The sequence below is a fragment of the Alosa alosa genome, chromosome 18 (genome assembly GCF_017589495.1).
Source record: "Alosa alosa isolate M-15738 ecotype Scorff River chromosome 18, AALO_Geno_1.1, whole genome shotgun sequence".
In the NCBI taxonomy this organism is placed as follows: Eukaryota; Metazoa; Chordata; class Actinopteri; order Clupeiformes; family Clupeidae; genus Alosa; species Alosa alosa.
The window spans coordinates 9,751,728-9,758,180 of NC_063206.1; the positions used below are offsets into that span (position 1 = coordinate 9,751,728).

The following is a 6,453-nucleotide window of genomic DNA, read 5'->3' on the forward strand; positions in this document are numbered from 1 at the left end:
TATTCTATATAAAAGTCTCAATGCTTACTTTTCTCAATTTTTAGGAAAATACTAACCATGGATAAAATAATGATTAACCAGTTCCACAAATGTATCAGACATGGAGGAAATTTGGGGCATCTTCAGAAGGATATGTTTATTGAGTTAACAACCATAATACAGCAAATGAATGATACTTCATGTACTAAAGTTTTTATAGGCTCCTGTGTAATCAATTCATGGCATACAGTATTTAATACATGGATATAAATAATCATGGAGTAAGAAACCAGTATTAACATTTAAGTTAAATTTAAAACTTGAAAGTTGATTTGGAATACATCTAGCATTCTGAGAAGTAAGTGCTTGGTTCCAGCGAGGCATATTCAGTTGGAAACAAACTTGATCTCCTTTAAGTGAAAAAAATGGTGAAGTATGGTGAAAATTAAATTGATGGTCACAACAGGCAGAACAGATTTGTATCATTGATTCCTTTTGTATGGAAATGCCACTGACAATTGATCACTGTATTAATATATATCATTCTAATAAGAGATAGTTGTCACAGACCATATACTGCATATACCATGTACTGCTTTTACTCACATAATCGTCAGAATCGTCACCGCTTCAGAATCACCTTTGGGAATTTTACTTCATGATAACATAAAAGATGAAATTAAATTAAATCAGCACCACACGTTATTCAAGAAAATTGTTTAATGGGAAATCTTTGTAAAGCTTGGTCTATAGTAGGCAAAATATTACTTAATTTGATGATGATAGACAGGATATTTGCTAAAACAAATGAGGCTTTTCGTCAAAATTTTATCTTCAGAGTTCTTGGCAGAAAGGCAAAACGGCTTTTTGAAAATGGCAGAATTTACCCAAATTTGGATTAACTGAAATGTATAGTTCTTTTGATATAGCATGTGCAACTATGAAACGTGGTTGTCTATAAACAATGTAAGTAGAAACTCATACTGTCTACCATAAACACTGTCGGTTGAAACTCATGACATCCTATTGTTCAGACTCCTTACACATAGATACTATTTAAATGTTTTAAATAGTATCTATGTCTAACATCTTTTAGTCACCAAATACATCACATCCTTAAAACCAGGCTAGGTGTGACCCTAGGATGACCTGAGCCCAGTAGAAGGGAGGAGTGTAGGGGACAACGTGCCAATGGCATAGAAGGGATCATTTAAGATAAACATTATAAGACAGACGTGGATTACAAAAAACTATCCAGGAAACACCGGATGTGTTTGTCATTGTTGACGCAAGCTAAAGGTACTTGGGAACAAAGATCGTTACAAGGTTGGCCCTAGGTACTCGGGAACAAAGTGCCTTACGAGAGATGGTTTGACAGTTTAAATACACAATCTAAGAATCTAAGTGGAACCTTTTTTTATACTTACTTATTTGGTATGGTTCGAAGCAGCTCATTGCAAATGGCGTCGTCTGTGACATTCAGCTGAAGCAGATCTTAAAACACAAAAAGATGAAAGCTCTGTATTGTCATTGTCAATAAAAAACAGGGGGCAGCCGTGGCCTACTGGTTAGTGCTTCAGACTTGTAACCAGAGGGTTGCCAGTTCGAACCCCGACCAGTAGGCACGGCTGAAGTGCCCTTGAGCAAGGCACCTAACCCCTCACTGCTCCCCGAGCGCCGCTGTTGTTGCAGACAGCTCACTGCGCCGGGATTAGTGTGTGCTTCACTAATTCACGGATTGGGATAAATGCAGAGACCAAGTTTCCCTCAAGGGATCAAAAGAGTATATATACTTACTTATGACCAACTATTAATATTGTTTCCCATCTGATTGTAGTGCTTCTCAGTGTATGTTGTTGAGCTATTAATATTGTTTCTCAAATTGAAATACTACAGCACTGATAATGCAGTTATTTAAAGTAGTATTAGCATATGCACACTGGGATATCTTATATGTAGTCATTGGGACCTTGCATGTCCAAATTAGCAGTGGGAAGCAGCAGTGGAATTAATGCTTCAACAGCAAGAGAGAGAGAGAGCAGAAGTTGAAGTTCACATTCAGTATTTACACACACAGAGTTACACAAGGCTCATTGAGTCTTTAAAACCTGCGGACTGCTGGAGTGTCCAGTGACTGACCGGTACAGGGCATCTGGCACAGGTTAACCCTTAAAGGAGAACCGTCACACCGGTGTGACGGGAATGTTGAGAAATGAACATTCTAAAGAATATCTGGGTTCATTGAATTCAACATAGAATTTTAGAACCTTCAATTGTTGCGGAACTTAGAATGTTCAAAAACCTACACCTTTAAGGGTTAAGGCTGGCATTGGAGGCATCAGTGCGGGTCACCCGATTGCTGAGCTGGAAAGCACCGTACAGCATGCCAATGTCAATGCCCTTCCCGCTGCAGTCTGGCTGGTTCTGGTGTGTCCTCTGGTCAAACTTGATCGGGCCGGGTTGGGTGACCAGACTGGTGCTGAAGCCTGAGGTCAACTCAACTTTACACACCACTGTTAAAGAACAGCAAAGAGTAGAATCAGTGCAAGAGCAAAAAGCAAATTCACCCGCATCATTAAATAACTTCCAGCTTCCTTTTGTAAATATTGGGGAACTTACACTTGGTGACTAGGTCCTCGCTTTTGCTGTTGCCTGCATAGAGAGAATCAAGGATGCTTTTCAGTTTGCACTTCGTTAAGAGTCCTTTAACATCGTAACACACCACTAGGACCACCATCACCACCAGTGCTGCCCACAGGTAGGTCTTCATAGTGTCTGCAGGTACCACTGCAGTGTCCACAGGGTTATAAATGTCTACTGCCTCATGCTCAGTTTACAAAGTGCCAGGTGGGTCAATTACAGGATATTACAAAAGTTCACAAAGAGCAATTCATAGAATATAATGAAGAGGTGGGCTGCTGCCAGGGGAAACTGGGATTGATTTCTTGTTTACTGTTTGTCTCATAGTTACCACAAAACAAACAATATAATGTGCAACCTTCATCATAGCAGTCACTGGCTCTCCTCACAGTGTTATTGTGACAGTTTCGAGCAATGTTCAGTACACATTGCATGAGTTTCAGTTACCAATTTGTCCAGGTGAAAATACTACTTCAATTATTCTTTCAAAGTATGGACCAAGTGATTTTTGTAGCCTTCAAGTATACTTAAAGAGTCATTGCATGAGAAAACCAGGCAGAGGTCGGAAGATGGGGGTTTGCCAAATCGGCTCATACTTTGTATGTGTGATAGGTATGTGGCACCATGAACATAGAACATCTTAGATTTGAGGGCGTTTTCACAACAGGACACAGCAGCCATTTGACAATGTGCCAATCCCAAAGTCCGAACTCACAGACTCACAGACTGTCCCAATCCCATTCATACCTATCTGAGCCCATGTGATCTTACACATTCACTCACTTAGCACCTGAGATCAAGTCTGTGAGTCTTTAGTCCTTAGTCCTCAGGGCTCACTTTGGGATTGGCCCAAAGTGTTTCTGATAAATTGTGCGAGACCGTCGCTCAGTCCTGTACATTCTCTCCGCAAAAATATCACGCTTTTCAATTTGTCTCCATCTTCTACTCCAGCCCCTACTCTTGTAACTTTTGTGTATGTAAATGATGTACGTTTTTATGTGTCTGCGTGTGGGTGTGTTCAGTATGTATTCATAGGCCTATGGACCCTTTGAACTGCAGAAACAAACATGTGCGTTGCTAAGGCGTTTCTGGAGGAACAGAAAACAAAATTAAGTTACAATAACATCACACACTTCTTCATGTTGTGTGAAAAATAGGCGCCAGTCTTATTTCTAGCATGCACACATTTTCAGCGCAGTTGCTCACTGCCTGTGGGACACGCACATCTCAGGCACGGCTTGAGCCGCCGTGTTGGAAGTGTAACTATCCACTGGCTATAGCTTAAATTCACCGACTCCACGTCTCGTACTGATGTCCAATATCCAAGTTTATTTACTGTTGGAACACTGTGAAAACTAAGATAGACAAAAAGACAAACATACAACAACAGTTTTACACATAGCATCACAACAAGAAACATACAATCAATCTTTAAAATACAATACATATAAAACAGTTCATTACCGTGTGCGCCTGATAGCCAGCAGTAGAATTCAGTTCAACTTTAGATTCACGTAAATGCGGCCTTATTCTTAGTCCATTCTGAACGCTAACGCGTCCGGGTCAAATAAGGAAAGGTCACGTGAAACACACCTTTCCGCCCAAGTACAAAATTAAACATCAATTTAAATCAATCAAATCATCAATCCAAATATAATGACCCAATTCTTACATACACTATACAATGATACATTCACATAAAATATCTTTTATAAGTATGTATACTCTTTTGATCCCATGAGGGAAACTTGGTCTCTGCATTTATCCCGATCCGTGAATTAGTGAAACACACTCAGCACACAGTGAACACACACTAATCCTGGCGCAGTGAGCTGCCTGCAACAACAGCAACAGCAGTTGTTGCAGAAGTGCCTTGCTCAAGGGCACTTCAGCCGTGCCTACTGGTCGGGGTTCGAACCGGCAACCCTTCGGTTACAAGTCCGAAGCGCTAACCAGTAGGCCACGGCTGCCCCAAATGCTCCTATGCTTCAACTGACCTTCCAGTGTCAGCTACAGGAAGCGTTTCCATTCTAAAGAGATATGTTTCTGGTGTGAATAGAGATATAAAACGCCACACAGCCGCCATGCAACTGACACCCAACAGACACGCTACACTCACGCCACGCCGGCAGTCTGCAGCCGGCCTAAGGCCCAATTCACACCAGGAACATGGCATGAATGACGCGTGTCTGTTGTGTGTCAGTTGCGTGGTGGCTGCCAGGGTTGTGCACAATTCGAGTTGCAATTCTTCTTCCTGTTTGCTACCTTAATAGAAATGCAAGTGAAATTCAAGAACTGAATTGGAATTTAAGAGCCAGTTTCAATTCAGTTCTGGAATTTTGCACAAGCCTGGTGGCTGCGTGGTGTTTTCTATGTCTTTGCTTTACCAGAAGCGTGTCTGATGCGGCACTGCAGTGGCCTCTCCGCCAATTAAAACGTTTTCCTTCACTGTTTTGAATGGAAACGCTGCCTGTGGCGTGAAAAATAGGCGTGAGTCCTATTCCTAGCATGCACACGTTTTTGGTGCGGCTCGAGCTGCGCCTGAGACGTGTGTGTCACGCAGGCGGTGTGCACGGTCTAACCTGTTAACATGGGAGCCAAAATAAAAACGGACATGCCACGCAGCTGACACGTTTACGCGCCGGACCCAGTGTGAAAAGGCCCTAAGGAGATGATTTGTCAATATTACAATATGCACTAGCCTACACTTACACATCTATTGTACGGGTCGGTTTTACAGCTACAAATCATCTTAGTTACAAATATTTTACCATTACATATATATTCTTACAAATCAATTATCTATGCGCAAAAAGCTGTCCTACCTTTCTGCATGTATACAGACTTTTGTGCCTCCTTGAGGATTTAAAGGTGTCTCATATGTATTGTGTGTGTGTGTCTCAGAAGTTGTAACTGAGTGTTTAGACATACTGTACAGTTTCACAAATTGTGGGATCATATCCTTTTCTGTGTCTGTTTATGGATGAATAAATTATCATTTATCATTTAAAAGGGGAACAGGGATATTGCTCAGAGATGCATGGACAGTGAACAAAGCTTTCAGGACTTTAAGTCAAGACTTGTCACGACTCCTGTGCTGATATATGCTGCTTTTCTTTACCTTTTATTTCAGAAATCCTTGTTGGGCGGCTGAGAATGGTGGCTTATATGCTAGTCGAGCATTGAGCCGGGCTGAAAAGAACATGGCAAATTACAGGTCTCTATATATGAAATCCATCCCCACGAAGACACAAAAACAGCTGGAAAACAGTCAAGAACATGGCAAACAAAAGACAGTGATATAAATCTACAATAAAAGAGATAAAGAATAAAGATAAAAAAAACATAGCCAACGTAAGGTTCGCATGCATCCTTGAAAACCTGGAAATTTAGAGATTTACTTTCAGTCAAATTCACATGACATTAACCCAGTGGCGATTCTAGAAACATTTTGATGGGGTGGCCGAGCTGGGGCGCAGAATCAGAGAGAGAGGGTTGGCACATAAAGATAATGTAAAAAGTAAAATACCTTAGATTCATTACTGAATTATGCATTATTATGACCTCCGGTATTATAGTTTTTTTTCTTCCAGGTTTTTTTTTTTCCAGTAATTTTGTGTCAACTATTCCCTGGACACTGAAAGACCGGGCTGCACGAAATTTTGTGGGCATGTAGCCCCACAAGGATGACACGGACAAATGACCAAATAAAGGCAACCACTCACACCCTAATTTTACCTAATTTGTGTGGGTGAACTTTGTTTTATCATCATCTGCATTTGGTTCTAGGCTAAGTCTCCATTTTATCCAGGAAAATGTATCAATACAGTGTTT

The 6,453-nt window shown here is 40.9% G+C and overlaps 1 long non-coding RNA gene across 1 annotated transcript; it reads right to left on the reverse strand.

Annotated features, from left to right (window-relative positions):
• Positions 1-272: 272 nt before the first annotated feature.
• Positions 273-1,470, reverse strand: LOC125311535. Its single transcript, XR_007196492.1, has 3 exons — positions 1,407-1,470; positions 586-633; positions 273-389 (listed from the first exon to the last, which is right to left on the reverse strand). It is a non-coding gene; the product is annotated as an uncharacterized LOC125311535 (long non-coding RNA).
• Positions 1,471-6,453: the final 4,983 nt, after the last annotated feature.